This window comes from Tupaia chinensis, unplaced genomic scaffold (assembly GCF_000334495.1).
Source record: "Tupaia chinensis unplaced genomic scaffold, TupChi_1.0 Scaffold000132_1, whole genome shotgun sequence".
Lineage (NCBI taxonomy): Eukaryota > Metazoa > Chordata > Mammalia > Scandentia > Tupaiidae > Tupaia > Tupaia belangeri.
Genome location: NW_006159601.1, coordinates 3,507,910 through 3,531,800, shown reverse-complemented (window position 1 = coordinate 3,531,800; position 23,891 = coordinate 3,507,910). Strand labels below are relative to the sequence as shown.

General features: G+C 46.0%; 1 protein-coding gene and 1 long non-coding RNA gene across 3 annotated transcripts in view; one reads left to right on the top strand and one right to left on the bottom strand.

The window, feature by feature from the left end:
• FGF1 (fibroblast growth factor 1) overlaps positions 1-23,706 on the bottom strand; it is a 122,597-nt gene extending 98,891 nt beyond the window's left edge. The window contains exons 1-2 of the mRNA XM_006144786.3: positions 23,328-23,706; positions 7,877-8,046 (exon numbers count right to left, since the gene is read on the bottom strand). The gene's annotated coding sequence lies outside the window, so the exon portion shown is untranslated. The remainder of the gene's footprint in view (positions 1-7,876; positions 8,047-23,327) is intronic.
• The window catches only part of LOC106734517 (uncharacterized), a 390,280-nt gene that overhangs the window by 350,901 nt on the left and 15,488 nt on the right, over positions 1-23,891 (top strand). The gene's annotated exons all lie outside the window — the stretch shown is intronic.

Genomic DNA, 23,891 nt, shown 5'->3' with positions numbered 1-23,891 from the left:
ACACACACACACACACACACACACACACACACACACCTGGTGTGAGTTTTAAGCCACCAGATTTGGGACTCAAACCATGGTCGAGTACGTGGGGGGCGGGGGGGGGGTCTAGTGATAAAACCATTGCACCATCTGCCGGTCCCTCGAACTATTTTCAAAGATCTCCTCAGGCTGCTTTCGATAAGAAGCAGCAGCAATAGCAAATTTGTAAGTGACTGGCTAGAGAGAGAGGTAAGATAGGGAGCAATAGGAAAGCCTCTTTGAAGAGTTGACAAGAGAGGTAGGCCTGAAAGATGAAACGAGGCCTGCAGTGTGAAGAGCTGGAGAGAAAGCATTCCGGGCAATGGAACAGCATTGCAATACCTGCAAGGCAGGGGAGGGCATGAAACAGTAGAACAGAAAGGCAACCAGGGAGCCAGGGTAGGTGAGATGAGTAGGAGATGGTAGATCTTGCTCCCTAATGGGCCTCCTGGCTGTTCTCTCACCTTCCTGAAAGCCACCTCTCTTCTCTAAAGTGTGCTCTGAGAACTCATCCTTTCTTAGCCAAATCCAGTCCCTTTGCTCAAGTGAAAAGAAAGGCAATTATATTTGCGGCATGCTGAGCATGTGGCAATGGCATGGTGTTCATTAGGACTTTTTATTAATTTCACTGAGGGCACATGTGCTTGAGAGAGAGAGAGAGAGCTCCTCCTCCTAACCCTATGGAAAATGGCCATGCCACAATCCCTTCTCCTCCATCTCTCGTTCTTTTGGAATTTTAAGCACACACACACACATGCGCCTGGCATGTTTCTCAAGCCATTGGGTCGAGGACTTATCCTGCATGGTCAGGCATGTGGGTCCAGCCACCTTAACTGTCAGGCCATGGGGTGGCCCATTAGCACTTTTCTTTACATATGGATTAAGCCAATTACAGCTGGCGTCGGTGATAGCAGTGGCGTGTGTGTCTGATAGTCCAGGCATTCAGACCCATGGAAGGGCTACACACTCCGGTGGATTTCCTACAGGCCCCAGGCCCATCTTGCTACTTCTTCCATGAAATCATGAAAAGGTGAAATTGGCTCTGGGCCCTCTTGAGGTCCTTGGCACTCCTGCTTTCAGCACCCTCTGCACCTGTTCAAACCCATCCATGCCCACTTTCTCCCCTCATGCCTGCCAGGGAGTTCCCCTGGGCTTCCAGTTCTTCCTTCTCTTCTAGACATTCCCACATCATCCACTGCATAATTAGCCTCCTGAAAGCATGCCCACTCCTAAACTTCAGGCAGAGCAGGCAAAGGAAAGACTTTCTGTGTCCTTCAAATGATGCCAGAGAAGGGGCTGCCCGGTCAACTGCAGTATGAGCCTGGTCTGGCTGCCAGACTCACTAATGAGCCTTACTGAAGGGAGAACTGTCCCTAATTAGACCCTTCCCAATGGGGCCATTACAGACCTCAAGAACAGTCTGTTGGGGAAGGACAATGGCCAGTGCATATTTGGAAAATGTCCTGGAACTTCATTCCCTCATGGCCAAACAGCCAGCCTGGGTCTGAGTTTGAGAAGCCTGACGTTGCTTCAGGATTGACCCACTGCTCACTCATGCCATCCATCTCTCTAGCCCAACCTTCTGTTTATGAAATGGGAGTTTGTCCTAACTTTCTTCCTCTGGCTTCCAATGGCTCACAGCCAAAGGCCCTAAATCCTCAATACCACTGTGCGTCCTACCCCTCCTGGTCCTGGGGTTCAACTTGCCCTGTCTTCCCTGCACTACAGGCACACAGGCCTTCTTCTTGCTTCTTGGAGATGCCACACTTCTTCACACCATGCGACCTCTGCTCAGGCTCTTTCCCCATCTGAAACACTCAGCCTCATCAGTCAATACCTGCCAGTCCTTCAGCTCCCAACCCAGCACCACCTTCTCATGGCTGTGTTCTCAGACGCCATGACTAGGATTTCTGCCGTATAACTTCAAAGGACCACTCAGGAGAGCCATGCTTTGACCAATGTCTGTGCTCCCATCTAGCCTCTAAATTCCATGAGGATGGGGACTGTCAGCCCAGCTTTGTGGTGGTCCAGTGTTTCGCATGCTCCCTGGCACACAGGAAGTGCCCCTTTAATGAACTGAAAGAACCCAAAGTTGTCATTAGAGGCCCTCTGTGTCTTTCATTCCAGTCCCTGCTCCCTGTCCTCATTCTCTTCCTGTCTCCTTTCTCCTTTTTTTTTTTTTTTTTTTTTTTACTTTCCCTTCCTGCTTCACTGTTCCTATTCATCCCTTCTTTCTTTCTGAGCCTAAGGCCTACTTGTAGTCTCAAGAGCACAGTTTAATCCAACAGAAAGGAACTCAGAGTTCAAAAACTTTGGCAAGATTTGGCGTCATGAGCTGGCCTTCAACTAGATCATCCCAAAGTCTGGGCCTCCGCACGTGCTCTCCCGTCTCCTTTCTCTTTTTTTTTTTTTTTTTTTTTTTTTTACTTTCCCTTCCTGCTTCACTGTTCCTATTCATCCCTTCTTTCTTTCTGAGCCTAAGGCCTACTTGTAGTCTCAAGAGCACAGTTTAATCCAACAGAAAGGAACTCAGAGTTCAAAAACTTTGGCAAGATTTGGCGTCATGAGCTGGCCTTCAACTAGATCATCCCAAAGTCTGGGCCTAGAGGAAAACCTGGGAATCTGGGTTCCTTCTCTGGTGGTTTGCTAGGGCTGCCACAGTGTGGACCACAGGCTGGATGGCTGAAACCACAGAAATGTCTAGAAGTGTAAAGCAAGGTGTGAGCAGCATCAGTCCCTTCAAAGGGCTGTAGGGAAGGATCTATTCTCGATCTCTCCCTTTGGCTTGCAGATGGCCATCTTCTTCCTACAACTATGTCGTCTTCCTTCTGTGCTTGTCTCTGTGCCCAAGTTTACCCTTTTTATAAGGACACCAGTCATATTGTATTAAAGTCCCACCTCAGTGACCTCATTTTAACTTGATTATCCCTATAAAGACCCAATTTCTATATAAGGTCACACTGTTATGTACTGGAAGTTAGGGGTGAATTTCAACATATGAATTTGGGTGTAGACACAACTCAACTCATAACACCTACTCCACATTCCCATTGCCCGAACCCTATTTGACTCATTGAATGAGATAAAAATAAGGAAGCAAAGGGACACTACCTTCTGAAGAACTTACACGGGAGTCTGGGAATGGGGGTGGACCACATAGAAATATGAACAGGAAAAACCTGGGTTACCCCACCCAAGAGTGAGGCAAGAGGTTCAAACTGGCAGAAGCTGAAACTACTGTCACAGAACTGCCTACGGATATGTGTCCGGGGTGGTGATCTGCTAGTCCTGAGTTTATAACCTAGGTCAGTCACTCACTAGCAGTGGGGTCTTTCTCTTCACTTGGAAAATGTGAATGATAATCATTTTGAACTTACGGGATTGTTAGGAAGACTTAGCGAGAGGATAGCGTAAGTGGAAGGCATTGCACCATGCCCAGCACATGACAACCCAATAGGCAGCAAGTATGTCGTTATGGTGAGGATGATAGGAAGTACTCTAATGAAGTAAAATGGTAATTCAGGAAGCAGGTGATGACAAAGAGGCCAATTGCCACTGATTTAGATCATGCAGCTCTGTGTCCCCCTGAATCATAATAGAGAAAAGGGAAACAGCAATGGCCAGACCAGAGCTGTATCCGTTGTGGTCTATGGACCCAAAGCATCAGAAGTGTCTGAGCCCCACCCAAGAAATGCAGAATCGTAGGTCCCTCATGATCTCCCTGAATCATAGTTTCTGTGGTTAGGACTCAGAAACTTGACTTTTTCAACAGACTTCCCTGTGATTCTTATGTACATTAAAGGTTGAAACTCCTGGACCAGACCACTGGTCCTGGAGGCACAGAGATAGGTCTTGTCCATCAGAAACCCACACATTGACACAGCCCTGGCACAAAGTAGGCACACTCCTTACCTCTGTTCTCACCCTGGCATTCCTTGGCTTTACCTCATTGAGCCCCGATTCCTTTATCTGTAACAGACCCTACCTCACAGGGTGGAAGCAGAACGATCCACTTAAAGTCAAGCCAGTGCCTGCACAGCAAGGGCTCCAGAAATGCTGCCAACCAGTGCATAACCTCTTCTTTGTCTGATTGCAAAGCTCCACGCCAAAGCAAAGGTGACCCCATGCTGCCCAAAAGGTGGCACGAATGGCCACTCATGGAGTGTCACTTTGGACTTTGGAATAAACGAACTTGTGGGCAGCCTTTTCACAACTCGACAATAATAATGGCAAATATTCCCGCAGCACTCACCATATGCCAGGCACTCTACTAAGGGTGTTCCTCAGTTGGTCTTTCCAAGGACAAGATGGGTACTTCATTATCCCACTTTACAGGTGAGGAAATCAAGCACAAGGTACAGGACTCAGTGGCAGAGCCAGAATTCAACCCCCAAGCAGCCCAGCTGCAGAATCTATGCACTTAGCCACGAAGTTCTGTGTTTTTGTTTTTATGAGAGAGAGAGAACACAGGAGGGAGAAGAAGGAGAGAGAATTGAGAGTTTTGCTTTTGCTTTTGCTTTTTTTGTTTTTGTTTTGTTTTGTTTGAGAGGTTTTCACTATAGGGTGCGTGCGCTCACCAGACAGACAGAGAGAGACAGAGGCAGAAAGCGAGAAATCACCCCCCAGGGGGGATGGCCATGCTGCAATTCCTTCTCCTCCATTCTCCTCTCGGGATCTTGGGCACGCATGCACATGCGCCCGGTGTGAGCTTTAAGCCAGCGGGTCCAGGACGCGAACCGTGGTTGACTGCGTGGGAGTTCAGCAACATAGCCATTACGCTAAATGCTGGTCCCAGAGTTATTTTTGACAGTGATGCATAGCCATGTCATGATTCTCTTCCCCCAGACTCCCAGTCAGCCTGAATTATAATGAGAAGCCACAGCACTCAGCTTCTAGGATTATAGGCAAATGCAGCCACACCCGGGCTGTTTAGGTTGACCCCAAATCAAACTTGGGCCTCCCGTGTGGCTCCCACCATTGAGCAGTGGCACCCTCCTGCTTGTACTGCCAACCCCAGGCCCAGCCAGTATGTTTTGCTGACTCCCAATTTCCTAACTGGGACTACAGGTGCATGCCTTTTCACTTGGCCCATTTTCTGTGTTGCCCAGGCCAGCCTCAAGCTCACAATCTTCCTGCCTCAGCCTTCCAGGTCGCTGGGATTACAGGTGCAGGCCACCATACCAGGCTTTTATGTTGGACCAGGAATTGAACCAAAGCCTCCTGTGTGGTCCCAGCCTGGAACACAGCATCTTAGCAGTGCATCCTACCATAGCTGGGCCTTGCTGCCCTCTTAAGGGTGTGATTTGGGAATTATCAATAGAATAATTACTATCCCCTCCCTCCTTCTTTCTTTCCCTGGAGGCCACTGGCCCAGATGCTTGTTCTTTTTCCCATATGTTGAACTTGTTCACTTACATTTCAGCTGACTTAGACATCCTGTCAATGTAGGCCCATTGTCTGTTTCTTTCCCACCCAGTAGGTCCCCTGCCTTCTCTGTGTTTGATTGGGCAGGATCCAGTCACATCTTGAGACAGGACACCTAGTCAGTACTCAAGAAGCACTTGTTGATTAGTGAATCCTTTCTTAAGGAAAACTACTCATTCTCCCATACTTTGTGTGTCACGTGTAGATGTTAGGGTTACATAAAGCAGGGTATGTCTGTGGCACAAATGACCTCAGATGATTTTCCCAGCAGCCTAAATCAGGGGCACTGCATTAGCCAAGCAATGCCTATTTAATGAGGTGGAAGTGGGTGTGCCTTCCAGCTCTGCACATCCTGGCTCCTGGCAGCTCCTGCAGCAGGGCCGGCAGCTCCATGATCTTTCATGGCTTATTCAGGGTCCACAGACGGCATGTCAGCAAAATGATTGGCCATGATCTCTCCCCTGGGATCAGACATCCCTTTGCTCAGTGTAGATGGAGGATATGGGTGTCTGTCCACCATCTCTACTGAAATAACATCACCATGCAACCTGGAGTCTGTGTTAACAATGGCTGATGGGACTCACCTACAGGCAAGTGTCACGTTACAAAGTCAAGCTGCTTAACCAGATACCGTTTTCTTAAATTGTTTTTGGAACCAGCCAAGCCATATAGAAATGCCAGGTCTGAGAGAGATTTCAAAAAACTCACTGTCTGTCTCTCTCTATCGTTTTATTTTTTTAAATAGAGATTTTGTATTTTCACTATAAGGGCATGTGTGCTTGCCAAAGAGACACAGAGAGACAAAGAGACAAAAAGGAAGAAATCACCCCCCAGGGGGATGGCCACACCACAATCCTCTCTCCTTCATTAGCCTCTGGAGATTTTGAATGCCCATACGCATGCATCCCGTGTGAGTTTAAAGCCGCTGGGTCCGGGACTCGAACCTTGGTCAGAGTTCAGTGCCTTAACCATTATGCCACCTGCCAGCCCCTGTCTTCGCTCTCAACTTTGTATGCTAGCGTAGCTTTGATTAAGTACTTCACTTGCAAATCTATTTATTCATGTTAAAAATGGAGGAGCAGCAGAAGGAAGTCTTCCTGCGCTTGCCAGCTGCCCTCAGCAACAAATTAGTGATCTTGCTTTCAGGGAGACCATCTCAGGAGAGGGGACTTTCCTGGGATGCCCTCAAGGATCAACCCAAAGAAAACAAAGCCAAAGGGAATTTGGAACTGTGAATCAGAGTCTCCACACACAAACAGCCCTGGTCAACAGCTGGCCAGCCCTTCGCTAGACACCACTTCCCAAAGCAAAGCCCATTTCTTTTCCACCCCTGCTCACTGTCGGGCAGCTCATCCTTGGGTAAAGCCATCAGGGGGCAGCCCTGCTTGCCCTCTGGCTGTGTCTTCCCACTCAGCCAGGGGAGCTGCGTCACACACAATCGCATCCCGTAGAGAAGGAAAGGGAAAGTGCTGGTCACCCAAGCAAAGGAAGGAGGAACACTGGAGGTGGATGTAAAACTGCTGGACAAAGCATGGAATGTTTGAATTCTGCTGAACTCTCGGGCCTGAGAGTGGAAGATAAGGTCTCTGGAAAATAGGGAGTAGATTAAATGCCCGAAATTCCCCCCCAGCCACTGGAGGTCTGGATTTCTCAAGTGCTCCTCTCTAGGAGCCTGGCATAGTTCTGGCACCTAACAGCGACGTGGGTGTGGACAGCGTAGGTGCCAGGGAATGTGCCCAGTGGTTAGCCCTTCCGGCTCCTTCTCTGCCGGTGCCTGTCAGAGGGGTACTGAGAGGGGGGGGGTGAGGTAAGAAGTACTCCAGGTGATCAGGGCTGCCATCAGAACGCCATCCCGTGGAAACCTTGAGCGGACACCCTTAGGTAATCCTGCACGTCAGCTTCAGTTTATGTTCTACGCTGCCACCCTGTGGGCCACTTTTCTGAGGCAGCCGGATTCCCAGGCTACCCAAGAGGGTGAGTGTGACACAGCAAGATAATGCAAGCCAGACTCACCATGGCTGCAGCTGGGCTTCTGCACAACCGCAAGGGCCGCAGGCAGCGCTTTAGGGAATGAGTTCAGCCCCACCCCCGCCCTGTCGGTGGCACTAGGGGAATGAAGATAATGGGCAGCACGATGCTTTATCCTTTTCGCAGTCTCTGATCAGTAAGCGCTATTTTTACATGTCTGTGCCTTCAGCCAGCCTTTCCCCCAGAGCAGCCTGCACCGCGGCTTAAACCCAGCCAGGGGTGGGCTTCTTCACTTGCAGGTGTGCTGGTTCCAGGGCTCGATGCTGAAAATATTTCTCTGCCTTCACTGCCTCCCTTCCTTTTTCTCTCCAAGGAGCTTTATGCCTGCACCTAGACACACATGCTCACTCAGATCCGGGCGTAACCTGCTGCCTGTTCCCAGCACAGATACCCCCATTCTTACCTGGATAACTTGCAGGCTGAGGGTTGGACCTCTCTTCACACTCGCGTGGTGCTGTCCCAGGGGAGTAGAATCCACTTGGCGGCGTCTGCTCTGTTTGTCACTGTCACTGTACTGCGGCTGCTTCCCCGGCAGCCCAAGCCGGCTCTCTGAACCTCTGGGTTCCTGCAGCTCTGTGTTGGGAGAGGGACGGGCCGTGACATGCACATCAGGTTGCTGGCCCGCCTCCAGACACCATGCCACAGAGCCGGCTACCAGTCCCTGAGGGCCGAGTGGGAGGCAGGGGGGCAGGCTGAGGGAGCTGGGAATGTCAGCCTCCAGGTCTCTCCTGGCCTTGTTTATCAACAGAGGGGATCGGCCTTCAGGCAGCTACTCACACCCACCCCATCCACAGGGTCGTACACTGAGCTTTAGGTGCCCCCAACTCTGGGCAGCCAACAGCAGGCCTGGAAATGCAGAGCCACTGGCCAGCAGGGAAGGAGGCAGAGACAGCAGACAGTGGCAGCATCTACCCTGGGTGTTATTTTAACATGGTTTGTCTTGGGGCGAATGCCTCAGTTGAATGGACTACTGGCCCGTCTGAGCAGAATCCTGTTTATTTTGTGGCCTGCGTCTCCAGGGAAACAGCAGGTTGTGGCTCATAGATGCTCCTCTGGAATCAGAAGGCTGCTGGATGAAAGGGAGTCCTTTTCTTTCCTGTCATCTGGCATCCCTGCACAGGGTGTAGGTGTCTGTGTGTGGCAGAGTGTGTCTGTCTGTCTGTGTCATTCTGAGAGCCAAGCCCTGTGAAGGGCATTTGCAAAGCCAGTCAAAGCAGTGGCCATCCAAGGTAGACTGGGGAGGAGCTGCAGAAAGCATATTTCTGTCATTCCTCACACTGCTCAAGCCTTCCCTGTTGGACGAGGTGAATTTTCAGGTGAGCCCGGCTCCAGGGGTGTGGGATTTCTTCAGTTGTCCATGGACATTGTTTTTCTACCTCTGGCTAGGATGGGGTGAGGAAGCTGTCATTACAAGTAACTTTGGCTAGAAGATGGGGAATTAAGAAGGACTGAAAAGATATTGATCAAGAGGGGTCCTCGAAGAGACCAACTGGAAACATGATTAATAATTTCCTATAACTTATGCACACACTTGAGCCTGGGAGGCATGAGTGAGTGTGTGTATGTGTTTGCATGCACACATACGCAGCCTGCCCACCTGATGATTCAGAGAGAATAGGGCAGATTGGCCTGTCAAGTCGGAGGTATGTATGTTCTCCTGTCTTTCCTCTGGGTAGTGCTCAGGATAGGGAGATGGGATTGGAAGCTGGTTCTCTGCCCTCCTCATAGGGTACCCAAGGGAGTTATTCATGTGCCTCCTGAGGGGAAAGGCCTTGGAAAGGCTCATCTCCAGCGACAGGGACCTGAAGGTTCAAACATCACTGATAACAAATGAGCAGCAGCTCTCCCAGAAAGGACCTGAAGGTACAGGAAAAGGTGATTTCTCCAGCTCTGTTAGCCGGAACCCTCATGGACTACCACTTCTAGGCTTTCTAAGGAGACTGATAATTTACTCTGAAACATACTAATTTTCCTATCTGCAAAACTCCAGAGGGCCTTCTGAATCATGACGAGACACAAATATTTTAGACAACTGCCTTCTAAAGACTAGAGAATTATTATGCTATATGTAGCATGCAGATGAACTCTTTTTAACTACATAGGATGCCAGATTAGAAAGTTAGAAAATATTCTAAAAATCTTGAAAACAGAGATGCAGACTCAGAGTCTCACTTGGGTTGAATGCTTTATCCTCCCTGTGACTAAAGCTAATTCTGCCTACTTCGAGTTGATATCCTTAAACCTGCCCACAATTTGTTGTTAGGTAAGGGGCTTCGGATTCCCTCCTCCTAAAGTAATTAAGAACACTTTTCTATTAACATCATCACAGGATTATCATGACAAATATGTCTAAGTGTGCGAGCACTGTGAACACTGAGGATGTATAGAGCTTATCGGGAAAGTCATGGCATATTTTTTTCTATGAAAAACGTATCCTGACTTTTCCGACAACCCAAAAAAGTGGAAGTCATTATTTTACTTCTCTGTTATATCCAGTTGTGAAACACTGTTTTACATACACATACAGTCCTTAGGCAGATATAACCCTTAGATAATGAAATATGCTAACTTCTCTATGACATATTGGGTGTCAATGTTACTATCCATATTCTGGGAAAGTCTGAATCCTCAATTCCTCAAGATATTTACTGTAATCTAATCCCTCCCCCATGTTGAAAATGTCTTAAATTTCATTTTTAAAGTTTATTGAATTTTCCATGAGAGACAGAGAGAAGGAGGTAGGCATCCCTAAGGGCGTCCTCACCTGCAGTCAGCTTCTACTCTGAGCCAGCCAGGATCATGGACACATGCACACACATCCGCGTGTGTAAGGAGACCAGGTGATGTGAACCTGGGACCCTCTGACATGGGTCCAGCATCGCAGAGTGTGTCATTTATCCCTCCATGTCTACATTTGTTTCAACTTCCACATCAAGTATCTAGATTTATCTTTTTCTTTTAAAAATTTTGCTGTAGGGCATGTGCACTCATTGACAGGGGTGGGGAGAGAAAAAGAGAGAGAAAGCACTCCATGACCATGCTGCAATACCCTTTCCTCCATTCTCCTCTCGGAACTCTGGGCAAGCGTACACATGCCAGGCATATCCTGATCAAGCTGCCGGGTCCAGGACTTGAACTGTGCAGCTGGCCACGTAGGATCCAGTCACCTCACCCACCATGCCACTTGCCTGGCCCTCTAGATTTTACTTTCAAACAATTTACACTGAAAGCTGCCCCTGTAGCCTAGTGGTTGAAGGAGCCAGATCCCACATAACCAATTGCGGTTCAAATCTCGGCCCCAGTGGGGTATAGAAAAGTTTGCAGGGCACATGAGTGTGCATCCCAGATCCCAGTCGGATGGAGAAATGGAGAAGACAGGGTTGTGGCACAACCACACACTGCTGGGGTTGCTCTTTCTCTCTCTCTGGCATGCGCATACACCCTATGACAATTTATTTATTTGTTTATTTATTTATAAATAAAGATTTTTGCCATAGGGTGCATATGCTCGCCAGAGAGAAACAGAGACAGACAGTAAAAGGAAAAATAAGAAATCACTCCCCAGTGAGGATGGCCATGCTGCAATCCCTTCTACTCCATTCTCCTGGGATTCTGGGCATGTATGCACATGTGCCTGGTGTGATTTTTCAAACCACTAGGTCTGGAAGTCAAACTTTGGTCAGCCATGTTGGAGTTCAGCGCCATAACCATGACACCACCTTCTGGTCTCCCTCTGGCTTTTTTTCTTTCTTTTTTTTTTTTTAGAGAGAGATTTTTGCTATAGGGTGTGTGCACTCACCGGAGAGACAGCAAAAGACAGAAAGCAAGAAATCAACCCCTTCGAGGGATGGCCATGCCACAATCCCTTCTCCTCCATTCTTCTCTCAGGATTTTGGGAGCACATGCAACCAGTGTGAGTCTCAAGCCTCCAGGTGTGAGACTTAAACCACGGTCGACCTTGTGGGAGTCCAGCACCTTAACCACTGTGCCACCTGCTGCCCCTCCCCGGCAATTTTTTAAAGAGGAAGAAAGTTAAATAATTTATATTGAGATGTTTTGAGTCCTGCAATATGATCATGTGAATGTTTTATGGCCTTACCCTTTCTAGAGTAGGAAGGGACTTCACAATTACCTAGTCGAAAAGTCTGGTCTCAGAATAGCCCTCCAGCTCTGGGCCAGGGAAGAGTCAGTGGTGGTCAAGCCTGCTTATTCAGTATTCACAATATGCTAGATCTATACAGCAATCTTGTCTTCCCTCAAAGCTCTTTAAATGCCATTTCTGCTTTGATGAAACTTTATATGATAGCCATTCTAGTACTGCAGAGGAGTGGGCTGAGAAAGGAAGACAGATTTGGAGGACCAAGGAAAGTTCTTGTAGGTTTATCCACAGAGATATTGACCTGCCCAGAGGGTTTCACATCTAAAATGTTGTGGCTGGTGCTAGAGAGTTTTCTTTCATAGAGATGGACTCCTAATGGAGTACTTAGGCAGCTGCTGTTAAAGAAAGTGCCTCCAAACTTCTAAGAGCTTTAAAAGGGCGATGAGGTAGGATGTGGCATTTCCACAGTGTTACTTATTCTGTGCTCAGTGCCTCTGAAAATCAGGCATGAAACTATCTTTTATAACTGTCCTGGCATGAAGGGAGCCACAGAGCATGACAGAATCAGCAGGACTCAAAATGCTCCATTGAATATATTTTCAGTCTCCCCAGGCATCATAGAAGCCCTGGCCTCTTGTCCTTGAATCTTGAGAATGACATTCAATATTTGCTCTGAAGTTTCCCTTCATTCATCCTGTTTGTATAAATGACACAGTGATATGAAACACACACCAGATGCACTGCATTTTCTTTCTAATCTCATTTGACCTTGTTCAGGCACAACAAATCCTAATCAGCTGACAGGAGAAATCGGATGCTGAATGCCATTCCCACCCCCAGCAAAGCCTTCCTCCTGTTTATGCCTGATCCGACAGTTCAGTGAAGGGCATCCTGGCCCCATGGCGACTCAGTGTCACCATGACAGAGGGCACTGGAATATGCAGCTGGTGCTCATGGGAAGGTGTGTTACTTGCCCTAGGAGACCCCACAGCCATGGATATCACCAGGCTACAGGACAGAAACAGGTCCACAGCTGTTCAGGAGGAGGTGCCTCACCCTGATCCCTCTGTACTACAGACTTAGGAGCTCGCCTCTGCTTTGTTAGCCTGGCTCTCCAGTCACTTTAGGGAAGAGAGATTGGGAAGTCATGCCCATGAGAGGTGGGCTTCCTCTCTTCTGATGTTGATCACCTATTCCTTAGTCTATCTTTTCCTCCATCACAATTTTTTAAAAATTTTATATTCATTCACTATATATCATTATATATAAAATGTTTTTTCCTACCCAGAATTCAGTGAATATTGGCCAGTCAAAGATATTACCATACCTATTATCTTCAACAGATAGTTTTCCATTTTGTGTTTCTTAACTGTTTTACTTCTTTCTTTTTTCCCCTTAGTTCCTATCCTCTCATCCTTGGCCATTTCCCATCCCCCTTAACACTGTATCTGGTGTCCACAGTTGCTCTCCATGCCTTTATGTTGTCCAATATTTCAGTTTCTGCCATAGAGTACAGACATTCAGTATATATTGAATGGGGACATACAATGCCTCTCTTTCATTTTCTGGCTTGCTTCACTTGGCAGTAAATCTTCCACATTTGTCTACTTTCTATCAAATGCTGGGTTTGTTTTTTATGGCTGAGTAGTATTCTGTAGTGTATATGTTCCACACATTTTAGATCCCTTCATCTGTTTGTGGACATTTGGGTTGGTTCCATATCTTAGCAATTGTGAATAGTGTTGTAATAAATATAGTTGTGCAAATACTTTTCCAATTGAGCATTTTCCTTTCCTTTGGGTAGATACCCAGGAGTGGAATTGCTGGATCATATAGTAGTTCTATTTGTGAGTCTTCAAGGAACCTCCATATTGTTCTCCATGTTGGCTTGTACTAATTTACATTCCCACCAACAGTGTAGGAGATTTCTCTTTTGCCACAGCCTCACCAGCACTTATCATTCTTATTTTCTTTCTGCCTCTACCACATTATCAAATTTATTAAGATTCTGTAAAATATGTTAGTCTGTTAAATGAAAACTACATAACTAAAGTATATCAAATAATCATTTCAGTACTTTAAAAATTACACATAATGATGGTAATAGCCACCATTTTTTCTTTTTATTATATTAATTTATGTTATACATTCAATCACTGTACATCACTAAAGCTTGTAAGATGAATTACCCAACATGAATACACTTCACACCATTCCAGTTGAAGATATGACACATGTTATCAACAGACAATCCTCCACTTCTGTTTCCCTTAAAAGTCTTGCATCTCTATTTTACTCCTTGATTCCTTTCCTCTCAGTCTCCCACATCTCCCATCCTCTTCTAACACTGTCTCCAGTATCCATAGCCATTTTCCATGCTTCTGTATCCTCTAATCTTTCAGTTTTCACCACAGAGTGTGGATAGTCGGTATATATTAAGTGGAAACATACAATGTTTTTCCTTCATAGCCTGACTTGCTTCACTCAGCAGTAAATCTTCCATATTCGTCCCCTTTCTATCAAATGCCAGAGTCTTGTTTTTTATGGCTGGGGAGGTATTCCATAGTGTATATGTGCCACCATTCTTTTTTTTTAAATCTTAGCTATTGTGACTGGGGTTAGGTAGTATCTCATTGTAGGTTTGATTTGTATCTCCCTTATAAGAGATGCTGAGCATTTTTTCATATGCTTTTTGGCCATTCATATGTCTTCTTTAGAGAGTTTTCTGTTTAGCTCATTTACCCACTTTTTAATTTTGTTGATCATATTTTTTTTTAGGTAAGTTGTTTGAGTTCCCTATATATCCTAATTATCAGTCCCTTATCTAAAGCATAGTTTGCAAACATACTCCCCCATTCCAAGGGTTGTTGATGCACCTCCATCACAATTTAGAAAGTTGTATTTTAAAACATTTTATCTTCAAATAAAAGGATACTTCAAGCACATGATTCTGCACAATGTACAGAAAGATATAAAATGACCCTCACTAATAATCCTCCTCTCAAAAAATAACTACTATTGGGGCCAGCAGGTAGGTAGCATAGTGGTTAAGGTGCTGGGCTACCACATGGTTGACAGTGGTTCAAGTCATGGAACTGACAGCAGTTTCATTTCTCACTTTCTCTCTCTGTCTCTTTCTTTGGTGAGTGCTCATGCCCTGTAGCAAATTTTTAAAAAATAATAATAATGATAAATAAAAACAAATAAATAATTATTTTTAAAAAAGATAACCACTGGGACCAGCAGTTAGCATAATGGCTATGTTGCTGGACTCCCATGTGGCTTAACGCTGTTCGAGTCCCGGACCCGGTGGCTTAAACTCGCAGTGGGCGCATGTGCGTGCGTGCCCAAGATCCCAAGAGGAGAATGGAGGAGAAGGGATTGCGGCGTGGCCATCCCCCCTGGGGGTGATTTCTCGCTTTCTGTCTCTCTGTCTCTCTCTGTCTGTCTGGTGAGCGCATGCACCCTATAGCAAAAACCTCTCCAAATAAATAAATAAATAAAATAAAAGATAACCACTGTTATTATTTGTGTGTATGGATGTGTGTGGATTCTTTCAGGGGAAAAAAATGCCTTCATACTTCCGTGTGTGTGTGCTTTGAAGACAATCAATTCTGCACCACATCCTGCATTGTTGTTTGCTTTTCACTTAATAACCAATCTTTACACATTGGCCTAGTCTACTCAGTCATCAGTATTTCTTGCCTGGATTATCTCAATATCTTCCCAACTAGCCTCCCTGCTGCTACCCTTGCTCTACAGTTCATTCCAGGGAGATCCTGGTATAAGTAAACCAGGCCCCATTTGCTCAGAACTGTCTAGTGCCTTCCCTAGCATCAAGAACCAACGCTAAGCTCACTACCACCACTGACTATCAAAGGTCACTGCTACGCATGCCTCCTCACTCACTGTGCTCCAGTTACACTGTTCCACATACGGCCAACCTCAGGGCCTTCATACTAGCTGTTCCCTCTGCTTGAGAGGTCGGCATTTATATTCTGCCCTGCATTCTTTGCATTCTTTCTTATGTTGGTCTCAGCTCAGGTCATCTCCTCCCTGACCTGATTCTTCTAAACCACCCCCTCATCGCTGTCCTTTATATCCTCCTGCTTTTTACTTTTTTCCATAGAACATACTCTCTGAAAACTGTCATGTTCATAAAATGTTTATTTGTTTTCTGTCTCCTCTTACCACATGTACAGGCAGGGAAGCCCCAGGAGACGGTCAGAAACTTCATGTGTCTTTTACCGTTCTACTCTATTCCCGGTGCCTAGACCAGTGGTTCTCAAAGTTGACTGTGCATCTGAATCACCGGGTGGGTTTGTTGAAACCCTGTTCGCTGGGCCCCTCCCTCAGTTTCTGGTTAGGTAGGTGTGGGGTGGACCTGAGAACACGGGTTTCTAACAAGTTTCCAGCTGATGCTGATGCTTCTGCTCCAGAACCCAAACTTTGAGAACTACCCATCTAGACATTGCCTAGCACACAGTGGGTGTTGCATATGTATTTATTACATGAATGCACAAATCTGCTGTCAGCACTCCTTTCTGATGGCAGCTTATTGGGTTGTTAGAAAAGTCATGGCACATTCTCATATAGAAAAAATACGTCGTGACTTTTCCAACAACCTAATATTTTATTTGTAATGGCAGCTTATAGTTTATATTTATGAGACTGTAAGCCTCCTCCAAATCTTTATGGCAGGAAGGCCCCACATTTTGTCAGTTAAAATGATTTATCTGTTCCATTGATTTGTCAGCTGATGACTTAAAACCTAAAGCGTTATAGGACCAAGGGGAGTCAGTGAGAGTCACTTCCTCCCTGCCTCAGTAGACTGTGAAACCAAAAAGTGGTCCAGTTTTCACTTGACATGTGACACCCCAGAAGTAATCACTCAGGCCGCCCCTGCAATGGTATAACAAGTGTGCTGACAGTTCAGATTCAACCCGAGTGCTTTGGATTGTACATAGCCAGGCTACCCGGACCCAGGCAAATTATGAGATGTAGAAAGCAAAGCGGTTTTTTTCTGAGTCACAAAACCACTTGAGATTGTCAAGATCTTTAATCCTGTTGCCCAGAAAAATAAACATGTACATATGTGTATACACACACACACACACATACACACGCACTCAAGTACTTTTTACATTTAATTTCAGGAAGTTACGATATGCCCCGAGCCCATTTTTAACCCCAGTTTTAGAACTCCTGGCTTAATAATTCTTTACCTATTTGGCAAAACAAACCAAAACACCCAACCTGATGCCAAGTTTATTAGTTAACTTCCTGATAAATCAGCAGGATAAATATAAGAAGACAAACCTTGGGGAAAATATTAGAGGAAAGCATTACAGAAAAATATCAGCTAATGGGGCCAGCAGGGCATGGTGGTTAAGGGTGTGGGACTCACACATGACCAACCACAGTTCGAGTCCCAGACCTGGTGACTTGCTTTCTAACTTTTCCTCTCTCTCTCTCTGTCTCTCTCTGGTCAAATTAAAATAAATTTAAAAAAAAACAAAGAAAAATATCAGCTAATAAGATTTATAATCTTAGAATAGGGAACCCTTTTGGAAGCAGTATTTAAAAATCTAAAAGTGAAAATAGTGAGACTGATTCCATACAATTTTAAATGATCTGTATAGGAAAAAAATGAAAAACCCTCCTGGTTTAGACCCTCCTGGTTAAGAAATCTATTAGTCCCCTCTTTTCCATCTGTATCCTTTCCACTGGAATTGTGTGAGCGGCCTGCAGCCAAGCTCCCTAGAACAAGACATAAGCTTATCAGAAGAGACTCACATCCTTCAGCAAAGGCCTGCCCCTGGGTTCTTTCACTAGCAGTGGTTTGGGTTTGTAAGCAACTTAGTTGAGATATAATTTAGGGACCAGCAGTTAGCTTAATGGCTATGTCACTGGACTCCCATGTAGCTGACCACGGTTCGAGTCCCAGACCCGGTGGCTTAAATTCACACCGGGCGCATGTGCGTGCGTGCCCAAGATCCCGAGAGGAGAATGGAGGAGAAGGGATTGAGGCGTGGCCAGCGCCACTGGGGGGTGATTTCTCACCTTCTGTCTCTCCGTCTCTCTCTGTCTTTCTGGTGAGCGCACGCACCCTATAGCAAAAAAACTCCAAAAAAAAAAAAAAAAAGAATTGAGATAATAATTTATATAGAGCTCACTCACTCAAACTGTACAGTTAGAGGGTTTCAGTATATTCACAAAAGTTATATAACCAACACCACCATAATTATAATTTTAGAATATTTTGTCCCCTAAACAAAACCCCATACGCTTTAGGAGTCACTATGCATTCCCTCCTCTTGCCAGGCCTAGACAACCACTAATCTCCTTTCTGTCTCTATGGAATTTCCTCTCAGGCCATTTCATATCCATGGAATCATACGACATAGGCTTTTTTCCTTTAGCATAATGTCTTCAAGGTTCATCCATGTGTAGTATGAATTAAAATTTCTCTCCTTTTAATTGCTTAATAATATTTCATTGTTTGGCTACATCACACTTTACTTATTCATCCACCAGTTAATAGGAATTTGAGTTCTTTCACGTTTGGCTACTATGAATAATGCTGCTATAAATATTCAGGTATAGGTTTTTGTCATGTTTTCCTTTCTCTGAGGTCTAGCAGTATTTTTCCCTCTTACCCAAATATATTGGGTTGTCGGAAAAGCCATGATGCATTGTTGCATAGAAAAATACCTTTACTTTTCCAACAATGCAATATATCTATTTTTCCTTACCCAAATATATATATTTTATATACATTTTTCTTACCTGCATAAAGATATACATAGTATTTCTTTTCATATTGTCTGTAAGAAATATATGTTTTCACTACTATAATAGCCTCCTGGAGAAACAAGCAGGCTTGGATCTTAAAGTCCTCAGAGCTCTTCCACCCCCAGGCCCAGTCCCAACCTCACTGTAAGCTGGTGACAAGAGTATGGGTCTTGTCACTGTAAGATGGTGACAAGACCCATACTCACTGTGCCTCACCTGTGTCATTCATAGAAGGTAAGACTACTCACTCTTTGGCCCTCTTACAGGATATTATGAAGAGAAACAAGATGACAAAAATCAAGTAGGATTTGCCTTTTTGAAGACACTATCCCGTATGAATAGGCTAGTGTGTGTCAGAAAAACAAACGTGCTTGGACCAAGGATTTCTTCTTCTTCTTTTTTCTTTTTTTGTTTATTTTATAGAGAGAGATTTTTGCTATAGGGCACATGCACTCACCAGAGAGACAGAGAGAAACAGAAAGTGAGAAATCCCTCCCCAAGTGGGGTTGGCCATGTCACAATCCCTTCTCCTCCATTCTCCACTCGGGATTTTGGGCATTCATGCACAAGTGCTTGGCATGTTTTAAGCTGCCAAGTTCAGGACGTGAACTGCAGTTGAGTATGTAGGAGTCCAGTGATGTAACCATTATGCTATCTGCTCATCCCTGGACCAAGGATTTTCTAGCACACAGAAGACCACATCAGCCAAGAGGCCACATCTTGGTGGCCACAAATGATATTTAAAATACTCACCATTTTCTCAAGTTTGGTTTCCTTTGACATCAAAATTTGGTTCCCTTTGAGGGAGGCCCTCAGTTTGGTTACCCTGGTCAGGGGTAGGAGAAAGGACAGGGCCATGTCTAGTGCTTGGTGGCGAGGGGGCAAGCTTAGATTCTAAAGCCTACCCTCTAGCTAACGTTTTCCAAAGACTACCCTATCCCCATTTAATTCAAAAACAACCTGCTCTACAGAGCCTCAGAGGCACTCCTGTGTTCCCAGGCTTCCTATTTGCTCTGGGGCAGGGATGTGACCCCTCATCTCTGGGTAGAATCAATGAAGGACCCCCCATCACCACCACCAAGAGGCATTGGGAGCCCAGGTAGCAGCAGAGTGGTCTAAAATTATCTGAGTTTCTTTGTGCTCTCTAACCAATTATCTCTGCTCCCTGTTCTTTAAAATCAGGCAATAGGAAACTCCACTGATAAGCACGTAAATAATGACTGAATAGGAAAGGAGATACTAAGTGTACCTGGGTTCTAATCCCAGCATCACCACTTAATTAGCTATGTGATTTTGGACAAGTGACTTAATTCTTTGAGGCTCAGTTTTCCCACCTGTTAAGTAGGGATAATAGCAGTACTTGCCTCGTAGAGTTGTTCTGAGGATTACCTGAGATGTTGCCTTAGGACCTCCATATACATTCAGAGCTCTGTGTTGTTGTTGTTGTTGTTGTTGTTGTTGTTTTGGAGAGGTTTTTGCTATAGGGCACATATGCTCGCCAGATAGAGAGAGAGAGATAGAGAGACAGAAAGCAAGAAATCACCCCCCAGGGGGATGGCCACACTACAATCCCTTCTCCTCCATTCTCCTCTCGGGATCTTGGGCACGCACGCACACACGCCCGGCGTGAGTTTAAGCCACTGGGTCCAGAACTCGAACTGTGATCGACTACGTGGGAGTCCAGCGACATAGCCATTACGCTAACTGCTGGTCCCCAGAGCTCAGTGTTTACCATAGTTATTGTATCACTTTTGTTTAAGGTTATTGTCTTGGAGCATCTGAGCTCATTGGAGAAAGACAGACAGAAACTAAGAGAAGAAAAGTGAGAAATCACCTGCGGAGGGGATGGCCGTGCTGCAATCCTTTCTCCTCCATTCTCCTCTTGAGATTTGGGGCATGCATGCACACACACCTGCTTGGTCTGGGACTCAAACCACATGTGGGAGGCTAGCACCTTTACCACCATACTAACCATCTTATATCACTTTTAAAGTCAGAATTAAGGACTTCAAGCAATCTAGCAATCCTCTCTAAGCTATTTAGCAAGGTTGGTTTTCAATTCATTGGAAACACTTACTTGGACACCTCTATATATCAGACACCATAGAAAAGGCTAGGAACAAAACTTAATTTTCTCCAGTAATGTGAAGTTGAAGTAGAGAGAGAAACTAAGATACAGGGAGTTCTTAAAGAACATGTAAACAGTAAACCGCAATCCTGACAGTCATGCCATTAAGGTTCAAAAAGTCTGGAGGGCTAGACAAGGTCTCAGAGAGGATGCAGCACAGAGGCTGACCGTGCAAGGCTAGATAAGTTCACATCAGAATGGGGAAACAGGGTGGGAGAGGGAAGCGAGACACCTGTGCACATGGACAGTTTGGAGGTCCAGGAAGGTCTGGGCATGGCAGGTGTTCTGGGGGCCTAATCAGAGACAAGCCTTCTGGTGTCTTTCCCATTATCAGAGGTTTCTAGGAGTGTCAGGTCATGGGGTTCTTTAGTCACCCATTCCACTAATAACTATCCTTCCTATGACAAGTTCTGCCACTAACGCATTTTTGTGAAGTGGAAGGAGGGAGGAGAGAGAAGGTGTTATGTTGAAAGAGCTTAGATTCTTAATCTAGGCCAGCGCAAAAGGAGTAACAGAGAGTGGCCACTGTTCGTCTTGGCTGTCCTGCACCTAGCCCCACTTCTCCTGGAAGGAGCCCCTTGGTTATCTTTGGGAACCAACCTTCATTGCTTTTAGTCCACATGGTTTATAAATGGGGATGACTACACCCCATGGCAGGATGGGCACTGTATTCACATTGGTTCTATGAGATATGACCAGAGACTCCAGCTAGAACGACTGAGAAAGGGAAGCACCTGCTCTGGTAGGGTAACCATGGTAATAGGAGGTCAGCCTGGAGCAGTTGGTGGCCATCTTGTCTCCACAACAGGCAAGTCTTTTTGGAAACACAAGAGACGCCAAGCCACAAGATATGTTCAGAATGCCATCTGGGTATCTGGATCCTACCATACCAAAGCTGGCTTTTGCTGTTACATGAGAAAAAAAAATTTAAATCCTCTTTTGCCTAAGCCTCTTCAAATTAGCTTTCAGTATGGTCACTAAAAGAATCCTGATTGTATTTCATCAATTGCCTTATTCCCAACAGGATTTTAAAATCTTTATTTATTCATGAGACAGAGCACATGTGCGTGTATAAGGAAGAAAGAGAGAGGCAACCTTGACAAGTCTCCTCACACTGAAATCCCCTTCTCTTGGCCCTCCAGCTCACCAGGATCTTGGGGCATTTTCGGGTAGACTCAGAATCCAGAACTGTGGGGACCAGCAGTTAGCGTAATGGCTATGTTGCTGGACTCTCACGTAGTCAACTGTGGTTCACGTCCCGGATCCGGTGGCTTAAAGCTCACACCGGGCGTGTGTGCATGCATGCCCAAGATCCCAAGAGGAGAATGGAGGAGAAGGGATTGCGGCGTGGCCATCCCCCCTGGAGGGTGATTTCTTGCTTTCTATCGCTCTGTCTCTCTCTGTCTGTCTGGCGAGCATTTGTGCCGTATAATAAAAACCTCTCCAAAAAAAAAAAAAGAATCCAGAACTGTGGCTGACCCTATGGCTTCCAGCCCTGTAGTTCAGTACTCTACTACATCACAAGGCTGGGCCCCCACCAGAATGTGTTGGCTTATTAGTGTAGATGTTTGCAGTCTGTAGCCCAGGAGCCATCTGTGTCCAAGATAACAATGTGTATGTGCAAGTGATGGGGCCATTTATACACATTCCTTAATAGAATAGTGTATGTGATGTGCTTGGGTGTGCAGAGATGTCAGGAGAAGACCAAGACTCCAAAATGTGCATCTCTTCACCTCTTACTTCTGCAAACAAATTCTCCCCAAACCCTTTGTTATCCTTCTCTACCACAGAAAGTTCTTGGATCATGGGACCAGCAGTTAGCGTAATGGCTATGTTGCTGGACTCCCATGTAGTCAACCATGGTTGGAGTCCCGGACCCAGTGACTTAAACTCACGCTGGATGCATGTGTGTGCATGCCCAAGATCCCGAGAGGAGAATAGAGGAGAAGGGATTGCAGCGAGGCCATCCCCCCTGGGGAGTGATTTCTTGCTTTCTGTCTATGTCTCTGTCTTTCTGGCGAGCGCGCATGCCCTGTGGCAAGAAAAACCTCTTCAAAAAAAGAAAGTTCTTGGATCTGTTAAGTATATTTTGAGGGCCATCAAGGAGCATAGTGGTTAAGGTGCTGAACTCATACATGGCCGATGGTGGTTCGAGTCCTGGATCCAGCGACTTGAAACTCACACTGGATGCGTGTGCATACGTGCCTGAAATCCCAAGAGTATGGAAGAGACGGGATTGTAGCATGGCTAACCCCCCTCAGAGGTGATTTCTCACTTTCTCTCTCCCTCTCTGTCTCTCTGGCAACCACACATGCCCTGTAGCAAAAACTTCTCAAAAAAAAAGTTGAGTATATATTACCTGGCTCTAAAAATTCTAAGGAGAAGATGCGGAAGGGAGAAGAGGAGGTACCGCATGTACCAGTTTTTCTTCTTCTTTTTACCCTATAACTAAGAATCAGTTGGCATGCCTACGCTTCCTATTATATGCAGTGCTTTTTAAAATGAAGCATTAACTCTACTGTAATGGGATTTGGCTAATGACTTCCTGGTAAATGTCTTCTTGGATCTCAGCAAAGATAGTTCACTTGGTAGGAATCACTTCCTGCTTCCCGGTTAGTAACTAGACCTACCCCGTCCTTTTTGGGAGCAAACTGGCCTCTAGATGAAAGAAGGGAGTATAGGAATATTTTACTCAAGCATCTATCACAGAGATTCAGGCTGCTTCAGACCCAGATCAGGGAGGAGAAAAGGAAAGCGCCGGTCAGGGAAGATGTGAAGCCAGGCAAAAAAAACCTAGCAGTCTGAACCCCTTGCAGAAATGGATACACTCACCTCTTTGCCTGGGCTCTGGGGTTCTTTCTTTCTGGGGCAGTGGTGGTGGCAGCTGCTGCAGAGTCCACACTGACCTACCAGGGCCGCTGCAGGAGAAGGGGAGTTCCCATTCAGAAGGGAGTGTCCTTCAAGAAAGAGGCGATGCCCTTATTCCTCTGAAGCCCAGGCTGCTGGATCCACTTGTTCTCTCTCTCCTGCTCCCTTCCTGGTGTGAGTGGCGCTCAGGGGAGCCCCAGGAGAAGAACAGATGCAAACACACACCACACCCACCCAGGTTGGCCTGCAGGGCTTGGGGAGCCTGGAGAGGAAGGCAGCAGAGTGAGCCTTGTACTGAGCGGTGAGGCCACCCGCCTGGACCCCTGTGAGTGCAGCCGGGGCTGGTGTGCCCCCAGAAAGCCCAAGGACAAGCACTTGCGTATTTATTTCTCTCACTCTCATGTGATCTTATTTTTGGATGGGACACAAAAGCTATTTGGGGGCTGGACAGCTGCCAGGTGAAAGGACAGTTCTCTCGTCCAAGCTGTCTGCATGCCCCTCCCTGAACCGGCCTGTTACCATTCCCTA